Below are 24,748 nucleotides of genomic sequence, written 5' to 3'. Positions count from 1 at the left end.
ATACAGCCCATATGCCAGGGCTGAAGTCTTCTCCTCTGCACCAGAGATAATTAAACCATACTTGGATATCCAAATTTTGACAACATAATTAAAATATCTTTAAAACCTTTGACATACTATTGTGCAAGGTATATTAGGAATACACCCTGACCTCATGCAGAACAGAAGATTGTTGGTGGGGATCCAGGATTGGTTCATTAAGGTAGGCTTAGCCTGCACCAATCACTGGAGCCCATTTGGCTTTAAAAGAGGGCTCAACCCCTCACTTAGTAGATTATTTCAATGACTTTGAAAGGAGGAAGAAGAATGACTCATTTGGACCCTGGCTGAAGGTACGGTCTGCTTTACCTTCCGCCATTGAAGGAAGGCCAGGATTAACAAGAGGGAAGCAAGATCCCTCCCCTAAACATCTCCCAGGGAATAGAGGGAGATGCTGGACTCGGAGGTCCCATTCAGCAGCTCAAGAACCGGTACCCAGCCAGCACACAGCATGCCCTACTAGGTTCTGCCAGCAAGCTTCCTAGATGGTAAGTGCAGGAGAGTATCTGAACTAAGGTCAAGTGTTTGTTGCCTGCAAACACTCCCCTAAGCTTTGGGTCTTCCACCTTGAAAGGATGACACAAGCTCTGCGAAGAAGCTAGGAGTGAGTCCCACACAAGCCTCAACCAATGTCCATCTTTTAAAGGCATTTTCAAGACAGTCGAGTCCTCGAACCAGAACCGGCTGCATTACAGACTGTTGACACGCCGCAGTCAACAGAGTCGTCCAAGACGCCTTGACCAACATTCCCAATCTGGCAACCAGCACCCAGCACAGAGACAACGATTCTTGGCTCCGAGCCGCCGTATAGGCCAGTCTGCAGCCTTCCATCCAGCCTTGCTTGCCAAACTGCCTGCCACCTGATAACCACAGCTGTCTCCACCTCAAACTCTGTCTTAGGAGCTGCAAAGCACCCTGGAACCCTCTCTACGTTGTTGAGCATCAAGACCTTCTTAAGCACCAGGTACATTGTGGTTCTGCCACCCATGGTCCTTCTAAGAAGGCCCCTAGAGACAGTTACGACCCTTTGCCCCTTGGAGCTGAAACAAAATAACCTTGAAGAGTTAAGACTGATTGCTTTACCAACTACCTTCCCATCATTATCCAGAGGGCTTCCTTTCCTTCATGAAACTGGCTGCCCTCTGTGTTCCTTTTCAGTGTGGGTTGTATTTTGTAGTGTGCTAGAACTGTCTGTTATAATAATAAAGAAGTAGATATTTTTATACAACCTTGACTGGACAGTCCCTTTTACCATTGGGTAATCATTGTATTTTCACAGTGTTGCAACTACCGAACTATCCATGACCTTGCGGAGATAAGCCTGCCATTCTGTCCACGTTACCAAAATTGGACAAGGAGGTTTATAATTGACTTGTGTTTCAATCTGTTCGGATCCCTTCTGGTGTTCTAGAGGTGTGGGGATGATTGATGGTTTAGAAACCGATATTCATCCCTGGACCACTGGTGTCCCGGAAGTTGATTCGCCACAGGTATATGACACAAATGTGGATCCTACAACATCAGAAGGGCTATGTAAAACCCAGGGACAACTTTAAAACAAAAGGTGTGGTTCCCTTCTTCTTCGTTTTGGCATTAGGTGGCAGAGCCACCTATAAACCGAAACAATTGCATACAGATAGTAACAAATTGCATATGAGGAGGGACACAAAAATTGTAGTTGTTTGGTTATTTTCCCACCCATTGCCTGCCCATGGCCATGCCAATTCCTATGGTCATTCCCACTTAGTTCCTGCCCCTCTGCGCCCTAAACACCTCTTCACAGGAACATTTTGAGCTTGTTTTAATCAAGTCTTATAATCAAACCCTGCATCAAAGTGCCTGTGAGTTTTTTTCAAAGCGGTTTGCTGAGAGCTGATGACTTAGTTGGAGCTGTAAACGTTCTAGTGGTGTAATAGAAATGTCTTAACCAGGTATGCCTTCAGTCACTCGATTTATACGCACTATCTTTGTCCTTCAGTGAAGTGCTGTCGACAACATTCATTGGCAAAGCCAACAATTTTGTGCATAAGTATTAGGCAGATATCTCCTGAGAGCATCTGCCTGAACCAAATTATTACACTTCCAGTTAGTTTGCATACCCGCCCCCAAACACCCAAATAAAACTCCCACACTCTCAAAAGAAACCTTAAGCCACCAGTAACTGCACACATTCGGCAGTGAAACTACCTCAAACACACCACAGAAAAACAAACCACGAACATGCAAACCCCCCCATGCACATGCATACCTAAAATACGGCTTGATCACTACCGACCAAAACACACCCTGCATACAGTAACCCGTTTTTCTGAACTGAAGCTACCAACAGTGCATCAAAGCTCTGTAGCGCTCTCCCTCTCGATCCCACTAACCAACTGCTCTGTTTCATTTTCAGATCAGCCGCCTGGAGACCATGAAAATTGCAGCGGTGGGAGGTATAACTAAAAATAACATAACATTTGCCAGGCACTGCTATTAGATGCCCAGGTACTCACTCCATTTTGCACCTGCTACCATCAATGGGCAGTTAATTCCACTACGGCAGTGCCTGGCAAGTGCCTTTCCCATGCCCACACAAAAGCCCAAACTGTTGCATTGCCAATGCTTGTCTAAAGAGGAGGGTGGGTTAACAAAAAGGCAGAACGAACATGTAAAGAGCAGAGCTCGCTTTAAGTTTTAAGGAAGGAACATGACAGCAGCTTTAGAGCACATCAAAGGAGGCTCTCTCCCATTAAAAGAAATCCTTTTAAAGTTCGTTGGTTTTTTCATCTAGTAATGCTGCAGTGCAAACTATTTATAGTGCATTTGAACCGAGTTAGGTTTCACATTGAAATATGATCATCAAATGTACATCACAGTGCAAAACTCAGGAGGCCTCGTCACAAAAGAACACATGTGGTCTGGATTGTTGGAGTTACTGCTTCTGATTGGCTTGCAGCTGTCCTTTTGCCTTGTAATATAGTTTAAAACATCAAAGAAGCAATGAGAGCGTATTTTTGTGGCCAGGGTAACAGGATGTCTTTTCTCAGCTCCTTGCCTGATAATGAAACCCGTTTTTCTGAACTGAGAACGTGCTGCGGTGAACCTGCGCGCACGTGTGTGTTTGAAGAACAGACCCGGAGTACCGCACTATCACCCGCGTGACCCTGCATCAGTTTGCAGTTTATGTGCTGAGGCAATGCTAATTAACCCTGGTGTGGTGCTTGCCTGCGATGCATCAGTGCATTCATTACAACTTCCGCCGCTAAACCGTTCCATGGTCTGTGCAGCGTCTGAGAAAGAGGCGGCAGTTAATAGCTCAGCTCGCGCTGGTTAAGGACCTTGGCCACTAATGCATAAAGCAGAGGCGAACGGAGCTGCCAGTGGCGTGACGTTTCATACAAGAACTTCCCACTGTCCTGGGTAACATTATGCAGGCTTCTTTGCAATGCCCAGGAGACGAGGCACGGTGTTTGGCAAGTGAAAGCTGAAGCTGAACACAAAGGTTGTCTGGCTACCGTGGGAAGCACTGGAACATTCCACAGTGCTGTCTTTCCAACGCCACCCTGGTAGTGATTATGGCTAGCTAGACTGTGTATCTGGTGAGGCGCAAAATGGTAATTTGGCGTCTTGAACCCATGCAAACCTCTCAGTGTGCATGCAACTCTTAACCCCTTTGCAAACCGATAAGATAGCTCACTGGGTTAAAGCATTAGCTGTTGAGATCTACGTGTGATCCAAAGGTCGCAAGGTGGACTCAGCCGTTGATCCTTTCTGAGGTTGATAAAATGATAAAATGAATACCACTTTTGATATAAAAAAAGTCCATGTAAATTGTATTGTATTGTATTCATTTATATAGCGCGCCTAGCCCCGAGTCATCAGGGAACATTTCTTAGCGATACATATTTACAGTGACAGGCATGGTAATTCACACAATTCACAGTCAGGGTAATTACACAATTTACACAATGCACAATGTATTTACACAATTTAGAAAGAGAATATTCACAGGGGAATTAAAGTATACAGAGACAAGCAACATAGAGGGTTAGTTTTCGTTCAGACGGAGCCAGGCTTTGGCCTCTTTACGGAATATGTGGTAGGAGGATTCTAGTCTGATGTTAGGAGGTAGTGCATTCCAGGTTTTGGCGGCAAGAACTGGGAAGTTTTTACCCCCTGCCTTTTGCAATTTGAACCTGGGTATAATGAGTCAATTGGAGTGGGAAGATCTGGTCAGTCTGTCTGAAGTGTTAAATTTGAATTTGTCACAGAGGTATTTAGGTGCTTGATTATGTATGCATTTGTATGTGAGAGAGAGGGTCTTGAATTTAATTATTTGGTTAATTGAGAGCCAGTGAACACTACGTCTCATCTCTGAAATGTGTAGTTTTCTAGGGACGTTAGTTGCTGCTCTAAGTGCGTTGTTTTGATAGATCTGTAGTTTACGTAAATTATGCTGACTGGTGCCTAGATATAGCGCATTACAGTAATCTAACTTAGTAAGTATGAGAGCCCTGGTCAGGGTGATACAATTGTTGGGTGTCAGGAAAGGTCTGCAAGTGTTAATGAGCTTACATGTATAAGAAGTGCTAGATGCTGTGGCATTGATTTGTCTACCTAGCGAGAGGGTGTAGTCGATGTACATACCTAGCGTTTTGACATCTTTTGAAACTTTAATATTGTTGCCGTTGATGTTGAAGGTGTTACATTTGTTGTCAAGTTTATTGAGTCTGGCTTGGGTTCCTACTAAGAGAAGCTCAGTCTTGCCGTTGAGGCAAAGACCATGTTGCGCCATCCATGCTTGGATGATAAGGTAGATGTCATTAAGTCGTTGGGAGTCTATGTCGTAGTTGCCTGTGATGTGTATGAGAATTTGTGTTTCGTCGGTGTAGTTAGTGTAAGAGATGCCCAGATGGTCAAGTTTTTCAAATAGAGGCTTTGTGAATATGTTGTAGAGTGTGGGGGAGACACAAGAGCCTTGTGGGACCCCACATGTGACAGTCGAAGGAAATGCAGAAGCCGTTGGTGCGGACACTCTAGTTCTGTTGTTAAGAAACGATTGGATCCAAGTAATTGCATCGTTGGAAAAGTGGACTGCTAGGGAAAGATGGTTACAGAGGGTTTTATGGTCGACGAGGTCAAAGGCATCTGATAGATCTAGTAAGGGAAGGAGGGCAAGGTTGCCTGTGTCTTTGATATTCTCAATTTGGGTTACTAGCTCTATCAGGGCTGTTTCGGTGCCGTGCCTGGGTCAGAATCCAGATTGGCGTAGCCCTAGCAGGTTGTTGCTTTCCAGATAGTGCTGGATCTGCAGATAGGCTGCTCTGTCGATAATCTTCAGAAGGAAAGCTACAGTGGTGATTGGTCTGTAGTTAGAAGGTTTATTGGAGTCAAGGGACGGTTTCTTAAGGAGTGGCATAACCCAGGCGTCCTTAAGGTTAACGGGGACTCTGTTGGACATGAAGGAGGCGTTGATTAGTGAGGTGATGAAAGGAGCCATCTCCTTCGCTGTTTCTTTTATGATAGGTGCGGGGCAAATGTCGCCCATACATCTGGAGGGTTTTAGGCTTAGTGTTATTTCTTCTACTTCTTTGACGCTGAGTGAGGTGAATTTGAATAAGTCGAATTGGTCAGGTGGAGGTGTGGGTATTGTTGGTGAGGGAAGGTTGTTAGTTAGGCTCGTCATTTTTGTCTCAATTTTTCTTTGTAGGAGCTCAATTTTGTCTGACAACGCTTTTTGGATGTTCTGACACCGTAAAGTGCTTAGGATAAAAACGCTATATAAATAATAGGTCTTTATTATTACCCTGTGTTTTCCAGGTGCCATTTTGTTCAGTTTCATTGTCCTAGAAATGGCAGGTGTTGCACTTTTCCCACTTCATTGCACTTGGGGGCCGAATCATGGAACAAATGTACGCCGAAAATCTTGGCGCCAGCCGAAAAAAGCAAGCACACGTGCACGCGTTCGATTCATGGAAGGGCCTGTGCGTGTTTACTGCGGGATGTGCGCCAAATCCGAGCGTGGCGCACACAGGCGCACACGTCACAGCAACATCCCGAACGCCGTGTGTGACGCGCACAGCGAAAGCGCACAACGTCGGCGCACACACCAAAAAGGGGGCAGGACATGGGGCGTTACACGCGGAATGGGGAACAACGTGTGAAAAAGAAGGCGTAACTGGGGAAGTACTGCAGGGAAATACACGGAATGCCCAAGCGCATCCGAACAACACGTATTCATGGAATCGAATACGGGAAACCCGCTAAAAGATGCGCACAGGCGTCAACATGTCCGCCACACGAAGGCAGGCGGAAGCGTCCCCGCGCACATAATAATAGTGCGCGCAACCAACAAACACGTATATACAGCTACGATGAATGCCCCATTTGTCGCAGTACTGATCGTGGGACACCGCAGGAGGAGGAGATTAGCCAGGCCCCACATTTTTTTGCCCCGGACCAGCCTTTTTGGGATACCTGATGACCAGGTCTATGGCAGGTATAGGTTTCCACCTCGTATCATCCTAGACCTGGTCAGGGAGTGGGAAGATGACCTTACATCCCTCACCCTGTGCTCCCAAGCATTGAGCCCCTTGGAGAAGGTGCTCAATGTCCTGTATTTTCTGGCCACTGGGTCATTTCAGCGGACAACTGCCATACTAGGGGGGTCATCACAGGCCACGCAGTCATGCTGCCTACACCAGGTGTTGGCAATCATGACTGCGCGCCCCTCAGGCCGCAGGCACATATCTATGCCCAGAACACCCGCAGAAAGGCAGGCCATGGTCCAGGACTTTTACAGGGTGGCACACTTCCCCAAAGTGCTTGGTGCCATAGATGGCACCCATGTGGCCCTATGTCCACCTAGGGCCACTGAGCACATCTATCGAATCCGCAAGCACTGGCATTCCATCAACGTGCAGGTTGTATGTGATGCCAAGGGAATCATCACCTCTGCCTATGCAAACTACCCTGGCTTTACCCATGACAGTTTCATATACAGAATGTCCGCCCTGAGCTGGGCCCTGGAAGCTGGGAAGCATGGCAACACATGGCTCCTAGGTGAGTACAAATGCCTGTGCACATGCATGCATGTCACACACAGACAAATACACAAGCCCAACTAATCACAACCATTATCACCTCCCCAGGGGACAGTGCCTACCCTCTGAGCAATCACATGATGACACCAATCCAGAACCCCACCACACCACCCCAGGTAAGATACAACGCTGCCCATATTGCAAGCAGGGGCATAGTGGAGCTCACATTTGGAGTGCTCAAGTCATGCTTCCGCTACCTTGACCGCTCTGGCAGCCAGCTACTATATGCACCCCCAATAGTGTGCAGGATCATTGTGGCAGCATGTGTCCTGCACAATGTTGCAACACGGCGGGACGTACCGGTGGACATGGTGGTGCCACCACATCCCCAACCACATGCACAGGCGCTGCCCATGGGAGGGGAAAGGGCAATTGGCGAGGCAGCCCAGACCCAGCTTGTGGCCACATTTTTCACCTAAACTCCCACCCCTGCGGCGTGCACACAGGCCTGGCACATACCAGGTGACAATCGATGATGACAAAAAGACAGTCAACTGTCACAACCTTACCACCCTGAGAATGTTGCCACGGAAGTGCTACATTGTGTGCATCCCTAGCTACTTAAACATAACCAATCCTGTGTGACCAAAAGGAACACTTGCAAGGTGTGTATCACACCACCCCCTGCAAAACAGGCCATGGCAATCACTGGTATGTCACCCAAACCCTACCAACCCACATCACCCTTGTCTGCCACACCATGACATGGCATGCAACAGCAAAAGCCCAACACATGACCAATACGATACTAAGTGACATGTGATAAATGGAAAGTGGTCCGAGACAATGACGCCTGACATGGAATCAGATGAAATGACTGACCAACAACCTCCCACACATACCAAGTCATACACAAATGCTTTCCACTAGTGGTAGCATGAACAAAAGACTGAATGCCTGTTCACATGCACATTGGGCAAGCCAAAATCGCTACTTCCTAACCCGTGTGCTGTGTGTGTCTCCTGCAACACACTGCTCAGCACACAGCACAGTGAGCAGCCATTGTGTTGGGGATACACCTGGAGCATCACATCAAAAGGACAAACAAAATAAATGACCTATTGACGCATGTACACGATTGCCTTATGGCAGGACACAGCGTGGCCAAGAAGGCAATCTGTGTGCACCTGTGGGCATGGAAGGGTGGTTGTACGTGTGGTAGAGCATTGAGTAACTGTGTGTGTCAGTAGGGACTCCGATCTCCGGATGAGTGCGTGGAGCGGATGAGTGTGTGGAGCGGATGGATGAGCAGAGCGGATGGGTGAGCAGAGCGTGATGAGCGCGAGGAGCGGAAGAAGGCGCGGAGCGGAAGAGTACGCAGAGCGGAAGAGTGCGCAGAGGGGAAGAGTGCACAGAGCGGAGGAGTGTGTAAGAACAGAGGCGTGTGTAAGAACGGAGGAGTGTGTAGAGTGGATGACTGCTTAGAACAGACTAGTGGGTAGAGCCGACGAGTGTATGGAGCAGACGAGTGAGTAAGAGAGGAAGGGTTTGTAAGAGCGAGTGAGTTCATAGAGCGGATGAGTGCGTAGAGCGGATCAGTGCAAAGAGCGGATGGTATGGGTGAAGTACGTGGATGAAGTGCACAAAACAACTTAGAATACATGGAACAGATCGGAGTACAAAGAACAGATTCGAATGCATGAAATGGATTGGAGTGCATTGAATGGATTGGAGTGCGTGGAACGGATTGGAGTGCATGGAACGGATTGGAGTGCATGGAACGGATTGGAGTGCATGGAACGGATTGGAGTACGTGGAGCGGACTGGAGTGCGTGGAGCGGACTGGAGTGTGTGGAGCGGACTGGAGGGAGTGGAGCAGACTGGAGGGAGTGGAGCAGACTGGAGGGAGTGGAGCGGACTGGAGTGCGTAGGGCAGACTGGAGTGCGTGGGGTGTACTGGAATGCGTGGGACGGACAGGAGTGCGTGGGGCAGACTAGAGTGCGTGGAGCGGACTGGAGTGCATGGAACGGATTGGAGTGAGTGGAACAGATTGGAGTGAGTGGAACAGATTGGAGTGAGTGGAATGGATGAGAGTGCGTGGAGCAGATTGGAGTGCGTGGAGCAGACTGGAGTGCGTGGAGCAGACTGGAGTGCGTGGAGCAGACTGGAGTGCGTGAGGCGCACTGGAGTGTGTGGGGCGGACTGGAGTGCGTGGGGCGGACTGGAGAGCGTGGGGCGGCTGGAGTGCGTGGGGCGGACTGGAGAGCGTGGGGCGGACTGGAGTGCATGGGGTGGACTGGAGTGCATGGGGTGGACTGGAGTGCATGGGGTGGACTGGAGTGCGTGGGGCAGACTGGAGTGCGTGGGGCAGGCTGGAGTGCGTGGGGCAGACTGGAGTGCGTGGGGCAGACTGGAGTGCGTGGGGCGGACTGCGTGCGTGGGGTGGACTGCGTGCGTGGGGCGGACTGGAGTGCGTGGAGTGGACTGGAGTGCGTGGAGTGGACTCGGGCGCCAGGAGCCGCCTTGAGCGGACTTGATCGCCTGGAGTGCATGGAGCGGACTGGAGAGGACTGGAGAGGACTGGAGTGCATGGACCGGACTGGAGTGCATGGAACAGAATGGAATGCATGGAACGGTTTGGAGTACATGGAACGTTTGAACGAGCATGTAACCCATCATATCACATCACCACGCATACTCTCTTCTTTACACCACCATTTAACTAGAACACAGAGATACTATGTCACCATTCGGTATAACTGTTCTCATATCAACATCTGCAGCATACTCTCCATCACTCTAAGTAAACACTGCTGGTTGCACACCCCCCAGCCAGGCGTTCTCCTCAGGCCTAACGCTGCCACATTCAGTCTGGATAAATCCTGCCAGAATGAACACATATTCCTGATCTCTCAACCACCACACCTACCGCTAAGAAGCAGCTATTACACGAATAGCTACACCAGCTGCACACATACCCAGTGCTCACACGCACCTTTGACTCTCTTACTCTCTCTACTGACTTGAATTTAGGTTCCCAAGGGCGTTCAACCTACCAGCGCCTTCAGACCATACCAATGGTACATAAGGCGCTATATAAATGCAAAGTAACATAACATAACATAAGATATGCATGTGAAATCAAGTGACACTCATTGTCCTGTACACATCACATGCGAACATTGCCCATGTGTACACCCCAGCATGTTAACCCACAACAATCCCCTGACACCTGAAAAGTAAACACAACACATGAACAGCCATTGACCAGCAGAACATATCATGTACATAGTACCCCACAATGACAATGTCAGAGAGTGCCCAAACACTGTAGCCCAAGCTTACTGTCCAACAACAAAAGGCCCTCCCTCATTTACACATCACCATGACCTTCTGAACAACTGTGTCTGGGGTCTGAAGGCTTCTTCCTTCTAGTCTACCTAGCTTCAGGACCCCCCGACCCCTTGGTTTCCATGTTCTACCTTGCGAGTAAATAGGGTCCAGCCCCCTCAGAGGCCACCTTGACTGGTAAAAATACCAAATCGCAGAGAACTCCAAGGAGCCAAACCCCTAAAACCGGGGAAAGAGCCTCCAGTAGATGACTTAAGTTGCAAAAAATGTCCAAGCACATGTACATGCAGAATGATAGAACAACCAAGGTAGCACAGTTCAACAATGGTTCAACAGGATAGGTACCATTTTCAGTACACAATATACAATGAAGATGCAACAACTGATGGGTAGTGTCACAGTTCCGGTCTCCAGGCGCAGAAGTGACACGAACCAACCACCCCCTCCGTGGTCTGGGTGCCTGCAAGGTAAAACTTACACAGGCCTCCGAGACCCCGGCGGGGAAAGAGGGTCAGGGATCCGTTGTTTAGACAGGCATTGGTATTCAGGATAACCGGAAAGAGGGGCAGAAGAGGGGAGTTGGATTGGCAAGGGAAAGTAGGCAAAATACAAAATACAACTATTGACAATAACACATACTTAATCAGAGAAAACATGTTGTTCATGCACATTGTACTAAATGAGTCAAATGCAAGCCAAAGAGAGACTTATCTCTGGGGCGAGTACTGGCCTCCTGCCTGCGCACTCTCAGGTCCGGTAACAGGAGCAGTTCAATGCTGCAAAGAGAGCGTGAGTTACTAATCTGTGTGTGTTTACAACACACACACACCATTCATGCCCCAAACTAAGTGACCTCTCCACAAACAAACACTCTTGTCTGCTGCTTTGTAAATATACATTAGCTTGCCCCAATGATGGTTCATACACTGTCAATGCAGTAAGGCAGGCGCATGTGGCCGCCCAGTAAATGGAAGACCAATGTGTCAAGAATCACACATGATAGAATGGTCCCTGGTTGAGCTGCTAGATGCGTATAGCGAGGTGCGACTTCAGTACAAGTCGTCGTCTGGCAGCCGTGGATTTCCATAGGTAGTGCACGTGGCAATTTGCACATGCAAATGATATGCACTACACTCGAGTCTGTGCCTTGCTGGGTGCCCCTGTGCGCTGTATTCGTTTCTGGCTAGGAACGCTACTGCGCTAATAACTCAGCTTCTATGGAGCAGGGGGGACTCGAGGATATGTGCGACGGCCCCTGCGTGTGCCCCTGACTACTTGTAAAGCTACTTGGCATTTGTTCCTCAACGCATCTTAGCTGTACTGTGCGCTTCTACAACAATGCCTGGCCATGCTCCCCAGCACTGGCGCTACCTAGCATGCATGTGCAAGTGGCCTGGTGGAAGGTTGGCTGCAGTGTGGCCCCTTGTGCTGCTCACCTTGCTTGGAGCTCCTGGAAACACATCTGCTTCTGTCGGACGTCAGAGCACAAGCCCTGTGCTTCTGCTTGCGCACACATGCACACGTGTGCACCACCCAACGTGGCCATGTTTCAGTAGTACTTGGTCCCGTGTCTGCTGGGAAAGGTAGTCTGGAGGCTCATTTTCCTGCAGAAAGGGCATAAAAGATATAAATAAGGCTGGAAAGTTCCCTGTGTGTGTGTCCTCATGCTGGTTGTCACTGGGCCATGTTTGATACCTACATCCGAACTCCTCCCACTATCAGTGTGACTTTGACAGCCAAAGGGTGCAGGCTACTGTCTACAGCATGAAGTGCATCAAGCACATATACAGGCAAGAAAAGAACATACATCACAATCAACATCAATTAATGAAGATATCAATCATGTACTCACCCAAATTGATTGCAACCATGCCGTGGAGAAAACCCACTTAATCCCCACTAGGGGTGTTAACACAAGTAGTACAGCAGCAGACAGGCCACAGATATGACGAAAGTCCAATGCCCTTGTGTAAATGGTTGTTACATTGAATCATCCTTGTGTAGTGATACACGAAATTGCAACCTTGCCAATCAGGGCTTTAGATGACAGCATTAGCCGCTGAAAGCCAATAGTGTATTCAAAGTATGTGCTAAAAATGCTGACAGTAGTCTGTTGTAGCACTTCCATTATGCAGTAGTGAGCTACAAGGAATATGACAGGCAGGGAGGGCCCCCAGCTATGTAGCTAATAGGTTTTTGGAGTGTTTGGAACATCATGGCACCTATATAGCGCTTAGATAGCCAGTCTTAAGCGCTATAAACACTAAGCTATGAGTGCATGCCTTTTAGAGCTTGCAGATGGGGTTAATACATCCCTGCTTCCCTTAGAATATTCAGCCTCACTAACGTTAGCCCTGGCCCCAAGCTAATCTTCCTTTTCTCTGGGAAGGTACTGATAAGACATTCCTCAGCCAGCGCAGATGGGAACAAGGGAGGGGGTAGGAGCGAGCAGGGAGCATCTCAGAGAGAGCTGGGTTTTTTCCATGAGCCAGTTGCACAGGGAAAGTTCTGGAACTGTGCGTCATGGTGACTGACAGCAAGAAGTTATAAAATATCCATGCACACATGGATCAGGGGGAGATCGCCTGTGGACTTGATTCGTGTACAGTCAGGTGCCCGGAATTGGCTCTCACGGTGTCCTCCAGCCTTGTTTTTCTATGAGCGGGGCTTGTTTTACAGCTAGCTTATGAGAAACCCAGGTCTCCCAGGGCTGATTAAGGGACGTAAGACTGTGTTTCTCTATGTTTCTCTATATTTCTCTATGTTTCTCTATGTTTATCTAAGTTCCATGTTTCACTATATTTTGCATTGCTCTTTGGTTTATGCTTTGTAATATTCTGTAACTTGAATCCCAAATGTATATGAAATTCACTGCTTAGAATAAATATGCTAATAACACTTTGAGGGTGTCATTTGTCACTTGCATGAGATCACTGCTCAGCACAATAGAACCTGTATTTTGGGCTGAATTGGGTATTTTTGCTCTCAAAGGGCTGGCCCCGAGGAAGATTTTGCCCAATATCAAGACATTTGGTGGCAGCTTTGTGGGATTGTGAAGAGCAGTGCCATGCTGACATGACAAATGGTGTGAGAGAACACAGTGTAGAGTGGGGAGCAGGCTGTCGCATTTCCTTGATGGTCTCACTGCAGCTCTGAGACTTCAAAAGGCAGCAATGTTGTGTCGGCTTGCCGTGGCCGATAGCTTGTGTGGTTAAGACTCCCTTCATGGGATTGGTGCCAGGGAGTACAAGGCAATAAACGAGCGGGAAATGGCTTTGTTTAAAGCACTCCGATGAATGGTTAAGAAAGATGTATGCTCAATTAGAAAAAGAATTTTATCATGTGGTTTCCCAAGTTTAAAGTTGTAATTTGGAATGCATAATGAGACGGAGTTCTCATCTCTATTCTGTCATGAGGGCAGGAAAAAAAAAAATAATTGCAGGGATTTGACATGCAAATTGTGAATAGTGATTTAACCATTGACTCAGCCCCAGTGTGCTAGCGAGTGGGGGCTGTAATGTTCGGAGGCGAAGGTTCGTTTTTTTTTTGATATATGCTTTTGAAGGGTTGGCATTCCTGAATAATGAGGAAGGGGAATGAGCCATGCTTAGGAGAATGAGTAACATCTGTGCTGAGAGCCTAAAGAGTTTTTTCTTTCTTTTGGCAACTGTAAAATTCCATGTGCTAATGGTGGCAAATTCTGTTTAAAGGAAACACACTAAAATGGTTATATTGCATTTTAGGCTGTGCCATGCTTTTATTGGGTGAGAGACTCACTTAAAAGGAAAGTGAGTGAATGTTATTTGGATTTTCGATTTTTGTGTACTGATTTGAAATTGCAGAACCAGTTTGCAATGGTTGGGGGGAAAAACAATTTATATTTTTCTAAATTGCCCCTGGAGTATTTTTGACTGTCCCCATGCTATGCCATGGATTTGTGCTGTTGCCTCATTAGTGATGTATGCTTTGGAAATAGTGACCTGTTGACTGTGATACATGGGGAAAAATGTTGTTGACACATTAAACAGCCCACAAGCAATAGAGTGTGGGTTGTTCTTGCAGAAAAAAAAACGTGCAGGGAGCTGCACTAAATATGGCATTTTTATTTTTTAAATGCACTGAACTGAGTGGTTATAGTTTGGCAATGGTACAACAGAATGAAACATCTGTGTGTGATAAGATAGCACAAAGATTTAATGGGTTGTGAGTTCTCTTGAAAGATCGCACATTACAAGAAAAAAAAGACGCTTTGACATTTTGCAAAATTACATGGAGTAGAAAAATGACAAGAAAAGTGCCGCTTTTGAAAACAAGAGTCTTGCTGTGTGTGCAGAGCTTGTGCCTTGAAGCTGTCTTGGGCGAGGTGCGTGAAGGCAAACAAAAGCAGAAACAGTACAAGAAAGAGTTAATCTGGATGAATTGTCTGAAACGAGTGAAGCCGCCACAGTATAAGAGTTATAGGCAAAAGAGATAAGCTGCGTGCTAATGGCGCTGCCAGGTGCACACGAAAGATAAACATGCCTGCATTCCTGAGGAAGGGGGAGCAAAAACAGAGAGCTGTTCAAAAAGTAAAGAATTTGCCTAGTAAACTGTGGTACGGAGCAAAGGCTTCATGCAGGATGGCAGACGGGCACATCACATCTGAACATTTACCTATGCATCTGTGAATGGGCCAAGAAAAGACAGCTGCCCATTCCAACAGATATTACTGTGCAAACCGCATTCCCATGTGATGTGATGTGAAGTGAAGTAAAGCGCTATTGCTGTGCAAGCTGCATTCCAATGCTCCATGTGATGTGAACTGAAGTAAAGCGCTGTGCACTGGAGAAGAAACCTCTAGGCGCTTTGAGAAGAGAAAATACACATCTGGCAAACTGCAAGCTACATTGCCAGGGGATGGAGTAACTGACAAAGACATTATGGCCTTCCAGATGGAAGCAAAACTGACAAAAGTGCTTAGCCGTTTTGCAAGAGACAACATGCAGAGCGGGGCTTTGAAGTAAAACATGAACACTGCACATTAGCCATGATCCAGAAGCCACACGGCTTAGTGCAAGAATGAATGATTTGTTGAAGCAACAAAAGAAACTGACTCAGACTATCGCACTCAAAGGAGTGGTTCAAAAACAGCAAACGCCCTTTGAAAAAAAAAATGATGACAAGTGAAAAAAAAACCAGAGGCTTGAAAAGACACTGCTAAGAAAAGAAAGATAAATACTGAAAGACTTTACCTTTGAAAAATGGAGTGATGCCAGCAGGGCAACCTAAACCAAGATCATGGGACACTGGAAGCAAGTTGGCGCCTGGCATTGGTGATCGCTTTGGTGAAAAAGAAAAGCATTGTGCGACCTGGGTACTTACTATATGGCTTTGTAAAAGCACAGATCAGTCTGAGGTACCATTGACCAGCTATGATTGCATTGCACAAATGAGTTTGTGATTAGGCAGTTACACCCCGTATGGTTGAGTGTAAATAAGCCCCCAGAAACATGCAGAAAGGTGATAAATAATTGCAGTAGCAATGACAAAGTGTGTAGTTACCTGATGAGACTTTTTGAAGATGGGGGTGGTATTATGGGAAGGGGTGGATAACGCTGATATTGAAGTTTTGATGACATCCTAACATTTCTGTTTGTATTTTGCCTAGGCAAAGCACGACAAGACATTTCATAATATAGGAAGATAATATGCAGTTTGTGGGTGACACTGATCAAAGAAGGGTCAGACGCATTCTCAGAGAAAGCGAGCCACTGCGACATGCTATTTCAACTTTAACGTGCCCTGCACCGCACTCAATGCTGTAACCTGCGAATAGTGTCCAACAGAGTAATAACTTTTACTGAATTGGCACGATGCAGACTTGGCTAATTATCAAGTATTTGATGCTACACATTTAAATGACATGTTTTGCCCTTTCTTGTTTAAAGGACTATGGACAATGAATTGTGGACTGTAACATCAGGCACCACATACAGCTGTGTGACACAGCAATTGAATGCTAACACATTGAAAAATGGTTTTTAAATGCACTGTTGAGATGAATCTGAAAAAACCAAATGGTTTTACTCTTCCAACTGAATGGCTTTAACCAGAGATGTTTTGTTTTTTGAAAAAAAAAAATATTCTACATTGCACGTAGGCAGGAGAATGATTTATGAACTGTTGGGGCAGCAGAATTATGCAAGCAGGAGTGTAATTAATTTTGAGATAAGATGAGTGCGCACATCAAAGTCACCTGTGCGTAGGTTAAGATTCTTAATTGAAGTAATGCTGCCAAGTGTATGAGCTATAATTTGAAATGGTAATCTTTGAAACACTGGATACTTTTACTGCCAGCTTAAGGCAGGTAAATGAAACCATGACTGACTTGATGTTTGATTTTATGACACAGAGTGTGACACGGTTTTTTGTTAAACCAACCAGTTTCATGTTTTTGTGGGGACAGCTGTCTCCAGCACACTAATGCAAAGAGTCACCTTTTGATTGTAAACATTTGGAATAATTCTTTGGAAAAGCGCTGCAAATGAGTATCCACATGGAATTGCTAGAGTACTGGCCTGGCACATTGTCAGGCATCTCTTGTCACTGAATGGATACCATTTGTTTAATTTGTCTAATGTGATGTTTTTCTGACCAAGAACTGCAGCGAGTGTTCTCGCCAAGATTTAATGAACTATAACTTGACTAAATGAATTTTTTCCATGGTGTGATGAAACAGCCACTGCCGGATAGTAGTATGGTGTTTGTGGCTAAAGTTAATATTGTATATGGTAGATATCCCACTTGAAGAAGGGTATTCTCCAAGTCACAGAAGGTAGACACTGTGAACCTGTTAGATTTTCCAGTGGTAAGACAACATGTAAATTGTAGACTGGTAATGCACACCTTCATTATTACAGTGCTACACTTAGACATAGATTTATCATGAGGCAATGTTTCCTTAGTACTACCAAGCTGCTACAAATGGAGTCCATTTCTATGGCCCATCACTAGAGTGCGTGTAGCTAGGGAGCTAGATTCATTAATTGCAGGAGCTTTATATGCTTGTGACATAGAAACTGTGCACTATAAGCTAGCCACTATGGGTTCTGATGCCAGCTCTGCTATAGAACTTCTGGCCTAGTGGGGCCCATTGATATGCCCAGCACTGCTACAAGTATTGACAGCCAATTGAAGATAACAGAATTTTAGACATGAAGACATTTTTGTCTGCCATAGGGCAGGTCAACAAGACTGCTAAATACACACAATGCATTGTATGGCAAACATTGTTAAATCAGCAGGTGTTGGCTTTTTACTGGGTGGGGGCGACCATCCTCCACACACTGGCACGCAGAGCTACAGTTACCAGCATACATATGGATTGAATTGCTTGCTTTTGATTGCATGAATAACACATGCCATGCTTTGATGTAAATTAGTAGAATTGTTTTTATTTAGACAACCTGGTGCCCATGGGTTCACCTTGTTCACGAAATTAGATGGTTTCTGGTTGGGTTCCACCTACCTGGGGGAAGTGTCTAGTCACACAGCCCATAGTCACGCTTGAATGCCCTGGGATCAGGGGGAGGGTAGGCCCTTAGAGTGAAAGGCTGCCAGGTTTTAGAATTGGTAACCATACATAAATGCAATAGTGCATTGTAGATTAGACTACACTGGATTGCCTTGACATTTTAACTGCATGCTGTTTTTTAACTGACAATCAGTTATACAAAATTGATTTAGGTATTTTTGTGTAGGCCAGGTTTTGGCTAGAGTAAATGTCCATGTTCACTTGGCGTAGGTATTTTTGTGTAGGCCAGGTTCTGGCAAGGGTATATGTCACTGTTCACTTTGTGTACATTTTTGTTTAGGTAGTGTTTTACCTTGCATGCCACGCTAACTAACCGCTAGAAGATAGTTTGCTTAAACCTCTTGCAAAGCCCCAAGGTCTTTATCGCTGCACTAAATACTATATTGATAGGTATCAGTCAGCATTTTGTCGCACACACGTTGAATAGGGGTGGAATGTAGTGATACACGAAATTGCAACCTTGCCAATCAGGGCTTTAGATGACAGCATTAGCCGCTGAAAGCCAATAGTGTATTCAAAGTATGTGCTAAAAATGCTGACAGTAGTCTGTTGTAGCACTTCCATTATGCAGTAGTGAGCTACAAGGAATATGACAGGCAGGGAGGGCCCCCAGCTATGTAGCTAATAGGTTTTTGGAGTGTTTGGAACATCATGGCACCTATATAGCGCTTAGATAGCCAGTCTTAAGCGCTATAAACACTAAGCTATGAGTGCATGCCTTTTAGAGCTTGCAGATGGGGTTAATACATCCCTGCTTCCCTTAGAATATTCAGCCTCACTAACGTTAGCCCTGGCCCCAAGCTAATCTTCCTTTTCTCTGGGAAGGTACTGATAAGACATTCCTCAGCCAGCGCAGATGGGAACAAGGGAGGGGGTAGGAGCGAGCAGGGAGCATCTCAGAGAGAGCTGGGTTTTTTCCATGAGCCAGTTGCACAGGGAAAGTTCTGGAACTGTGCGTCATGGTGACTGACAGCAAGAAGTTATAAAATATCCATGCACACATGGATCAGGGGGAGATCGCCTGTGGACTTGATTCGTGTACAGTCAGGTGCCCGGAATTGGCTCTCACGGTGTCCTCCAGCCTTGTTTTTCTATGAGCGGGGCTTGTTTTACAGCTAGCTTATGAGAAACCCAGGTCTCCCAGGGCTGATTAAGGGACGTAAGACTGTGTTTCTCTATGTTTCTCTATATTTCTCTATGTTTCTCTATGTTTATCTAAGTTCCATGTTTCACTATATTTTGCATTGCTCTTTGGTTTATGCTTTGTAATATTCTGTAACTTGAATCCCAAATGTATATGAAATTCACTGCTTAGAATAAATATGCTAATAACACTTTGAGGGTGTCATTTGTCACTTGCATGAGATCACTGCTCAGCACAATAGAACCTGTATTTTGGGCTGAATTGGGTATTTTTGCTCTCAAAGGGCTGGCCCCGAGGAAGATTTTGCCCAATATCAAGACACCTTGCAAGCCCATGGATAAGGGAAGCAGGAGTGGCATATGTGAGTCAAGTCCCCAAGCTGCAAACACATACACGAGACAAGCTTGAAGGGCCCAGCTGGAGCAGACAGTGGATGCTTTCAAAAGCCACAAAGCACCACACCATCACATGAATGCACAATAGACAGGCAATTTTAAACTATATTAACTATTTACACTAACTATAAAAAACCTATATTACCTAATTAAACTAACTATAAAAAACCATATTAACAAATTAAACTAACTATAAAAATCAAAAATGGCCACATGCAACCCGGGGGCGGGAGGCACCCAGGAGGGGGGAGGTACAGGGTGCACCTCAACACCCACATGCGATGATGTTGAAACAAAAAAAAACCTCCATGGGCTCAACGCCAGCACAGCCCGGCCTGTGTGGGAGATAAGTCGTCGTCCTCATCACCCTCTTGCTGAAAAGGTTGACGTGGCACAGTACCCTGACCATGCCAATGCACAGCTTGCCCCTTGTTGGCAGCAAGTCTGCGGGATGGGTGAGCCTGGTTCTGTGCGGCGATGACCCGTAGGTCAGTATGTAGAACCTTGCGTGATACGCGTGCTTCCTCTTGCAAGGTAACACGTGTAACACAGAGTTCTTCCTGCATGGCCTGGCTTGACAACTGGTACACCTCCTGGCAAGCACGTAGCTCAGCCCAGATGGTATTCTCTAGCTGCTCCAACCTCTCCTCTGACTGCTTCCTCTGGGACATCAAGAACACACCCAGAGTAGATCTGAGGGATTCATAGTCAACCCTCATGGCCTCCATGTGTGCCTCTGCGTGAGCAGCAATTGCTTGACGCAAAGACACAATTTCAGCCCGGCGTGCCCTGTCTGAGGCTGCCATGCCCAGCCTGAGTGAGCAGGCCATGGACTGTGCCTCCCGCTGCTGGAGTTCCACCTGCCTAGTAGGGGGGAGCACGGATTGGGCCGCACGTTCCATGCTCTCAGCGATGTTATCAATTGCTGCCCACTGGTGTTCTGAATTGGCAACCATGGCTTGCTCCCACTCAGTATACCCCAGTGGTGCGCGACCACTGTGTTGCTGGGCTTGACACCTGTGGGGCCCAAGGAGCCGACGTCCTTGTTGGGTTGGCTCCGCCCGCGGCTGCAGGACTACATTCGTCTGTTGACGTGATGCCCCAGGCACATCAGCAACTGGTGTGGATGGTGACCCTGTGTCCCGATCCACCACAGGTGGAGGACCCACCACCGTCTTGCCCCTCAGTGCAGGTGTCACGGACAGAGGAGCATCCACATAAGAATCACTCACAGTTGACGAATGGACCCAACGCACATCCAACTGGACATTGTCGTCAGAGTGATCATCCAGGCTAGACTCATTGCCAGCCCTAGACAAGATGGTCTGGAACACAAGTGGGTTCTCATGGTCTACCACCCCACAACTCCCACTTGTACTGGGTTGCTGGTGTGATAGCAACCCTGTGCCTGGCATGACAACACCATCCTCTGGCTCCATTGCGTCATCATCTGAAAAGTGCAGAAAAATAAACATTAGTACACATACCAGAAGCACATAACACACACACACATACATATCACATTGACAGCCAACACATGAAGCAGACATGTCACACACAAATCAGAACCTGGCATGCATCCAGTGGCCTTGATATGCAAACACATCCCAAAAGCAGAAATGGATGTGTCTAAATAGCAAAGCCTACACAAGTACAAAATGTAGTATATGAGCTCCATGAGACACCACCTCTGTCAGACACATGTCACAGGCAGAAAAGACAGATGGCAACTAAGAGATGCAAAACACCATAAGCATGTCTGAACTGCAAATTGACCACTGCTGCAAGTGAATCCAAACACACAATGACATAGGTAACATGCATGTAGACATGCATCACTAAAGCATCATCAGCAATATAGCTCCATCCATCTGCAGCTTGGCCCGTACCGGGTGGCACGGCCCATGTAGATATAGTGAATGTCCCAAGCAAAGCAAGGGCCTGCAACCAGGCATGAGGGACCATAACGACCAGTACCATCCGAGCTGCAGGACATGAGGCATCCACAACACCCCTCAGGGCCCTATTCCATCATTCCTCGTGTAATATCTCCACGCCCAGGACCCACCATATTAGCTAAGTGGGCCTGGGCATACACATACTGCACAACAGTGAACCTTCAGGATCATGCCAGTTCCACATAACGTGCGCAATGCAGAAATGTCAGCAGCATAAACGTCAATCAACTACATATTAGTCAGTCAACAAAAAAGCTGCGGAAGACACATGTATAAAAGAACACTTTCACAAACACATAAGTGAGTACTCGCAATGTTGCACTACGCAACGTTGAAGCTGCTTGCATATGTACATGTGAAAGCGTTCAAAAACACCCATTTCCCCATACACCTGTATTGTGAACGTGACCAGCATCCAATACACCAAAGCAAGCAGCTACAACGCTGCTTGCTTTGATGTATGTGGAAGTGCACACATACACACGTGGAGGAAGCTCAACAGTCATTACAACCCGATTGGCAGGCTACATTCAATCAGCGCCCTATGACAGTTGGTATAGGCCGCAGATTGACCAATCAACTTATCTAAACAACCACTAGGGAGTTCCAATACTGAGTACATGTGTCACAGGATGCACCTGTGCCCGTGGCATTCATGACAGAGAAGGGATGAAAAACTGACCATACATGCTAGGTCACTTTGACATGGCATCAGTGAGTAGGCATGTAGAACAGTGTAACATGGCTCAGAAGTGGGTTGATGCAGTGCAGAACATGTGTACGTTACCCACTATCTACATGAACAACTACATTATGATGTCTGTCAATAAAAGTGAAGGCAGTGTAAGGGCAAGTTCAGGCATTACGTGCAATGTGCATGGAATGGGTTGCATGGCTACAAGCAAACCCTCCCCCCAATTGAAAATGCAGGGAGGCATTGCATGGCAGTGAAAGGGTGACCAGAGTCCTGTGTATTGGCAGACAGTGTTGACTAGCGTCAATTGCATCATCTGAGCCAACTGACAACACAGCAGATGATAATGGGACAGTAAGCAGGACACATGATGAACCCTCAGTAGTACACCCATGTGTGCAGAAGCCACTACATCAGTTGAACAGAGTCAGTGGGCCTGAAACAGGGGGGAGGCCTGTGCCCCACACAGACTGTGACACTCTAAACATGTGTGTGATGCAGGACTGAGCCAGAGTGGGCATGGAATGGATGATCAAATGCCATGAAATGTAGCTCATCCTGGACACGTAGTACAATGATCATCCAGTCAAGGACACATAAGGGCATGCATGGAATGCATATGGAGCATGAATGGGCACTCATGTCCCTGCAGAGCATTAGCCATCTGCACAGACCAAGTGAGACACCCTGCATCACGGACAGAGGATGTACACCACTGTATGTGTCTGGTAGGTTGGCTGGTGGAAGTTTGCATGTACACAGGAGCCTTGAACAGGCCATTGCAGTACGCCAACATGATGCACACCAGTGCCATGGTGAAATTGGGTTGCAGGGGGGTGGAGGGGCAAGGGAGCATGCCTACGTGGGGTACCCGCATGCAGGCAGAAGACACATGCACGTCCGTCATGCAATGACATAGTCCCAGTGCTGAGAGGAAAGACACCCCAGGCTACATGCAGAAGGGCCTGTGAGCTGGAACATGGACCGGAGGGACAGCCGGGTGACTAGCATGTGAGTAGGGGGCAAGTGTGGTGATGTGGACAGTCCCCGTCTGCACTACATGTCCAGCATCCTGCACAGCAGGCACGCATCAGTGAAGCATTGCATGACTTGCACATGAAAACCATGTACAGATGACATGTAGTGGCAGTCAAGCACAACACATCACACAAGCAAACCACACATGGCCTCGACAAACATGCGACAACACTCACTGGACGGGGCATCAAAGTCCAGCATCTCTCCCACTCCTTCGACCAATCCTGCCGGTATGAACCCTGCAACGACTGACTCATGCAAAGTGAGGTCTTCCTCCTCAGGTGGTGGCCCACTGCCAGTCACCAGAGTCATGCTGTAATTAGAGGCACGCTTCGCCTTAGCACTGCGTCGGAGGTCATCCCAACGCTTTTTGCACTCTTGAGCTGTGTGCATCTCATGGCCGAATGCACTCACACAATCCGCAATTTGCTTCCAGTGGGACATACGATGGGCAGCCGTAGTGTGACAATTTGGCCCCACTAGCATATCACGGTTGTGGACCCGCACGTAGTCCACAAGGAAGTCCAGTTCCTGCACGCAGAAAGGCTTCTTCCTCGATGTGCCAGAGGCCGGAGCTGTGTCTGGGGTCGCAGCCTCTATTGCAGATGAAACCTTCCTCCTCTTGGACATTGGTCCGGGCCCTGACTGGCAAATGCCGCCCTGATCAGTACGGGCAGTAGCGCTGGTGGATTGAACCAAGGGAGTGGCAGGTGGAACAAGGACGGAAGCCCTGATTTGTGCCAGTGGCTGCTGGGTGCCCTGGAATGGACCCTGCACAGCAACATCCGCTGTGCAGGGTAATTGACCGGGACTGTCCTGGATGGTAGACTCACAACCGGGCTGGTGTCGGCTGCACCTGCCCATGCACTTGCCAACACCCGGCTGCTCGGGGCAGCAGATGACAATACTGCCCCAGGGACATGTGCCTCGGTCAGGGCAGCCCTGCGTGCACTTACGGTGTGCCTCCTGACCTCCTGGAAATCTTCCTGGGACTCTTCATGTGCCAACGCAGCCTGCGCTGGCAGACCCTGAGCCTGTGTGGTGGTGTCCACAGCTGCACCTGCAGCTACCACTACCCTTGGGCCAGTGGCAGTCGATGAAACGGACTGCCATGTCACATGGGTGCCAGTGCCAGATGCAAGAACTGCATCTCCTGGAGCCGCAGGGGGTGATGGCATGACTGCACCAACACGTGGCACAACATCATGCCGAACTGGCGCACCCCTGCCTCTTCCCCATCTGCAGCCACCCTGGACACCCTGGAGTCCCCCTACTCCCTGGTCAACCCGGCCACGTCCCTGACCACGCCCACCACGTGAAGTACGCCCAGCAGAGGTGGCCCTCACCTTTCGTGGCCTCCCAGCCATGGCAAAGATGTAGTAGTGCCGGCACAGATGGAGTAGTGCCAATGGGAGGTGTACACGACAATTGTCCTGGGCAATTGGGGTGAGATACAAGATGTTAACAGCACCCCTGTGCACCTGCAAGGCTGTATATGATCCCGGTGATAAAGTGACGTGTCACGCAACA

Source organism: Ambystoma mexicanum, chromosome 10, assembly GCF_040938575.1.
Source record: "Ambystoma mexicanum isolate Mex_15411 chromosome 10, UKY_AmexF1_1, whole genome shotgun sequence".
Taxonomy (NCBI): domain Eukaryota; kingdom Metazoa; phylum Chordata; class Amphibia; order Caudata; family Ambystomatidae; genus Ambystoma; species Ambystoma mexicanum.
Note: the sequence above shows the minus strand (reverse complement) of the source record.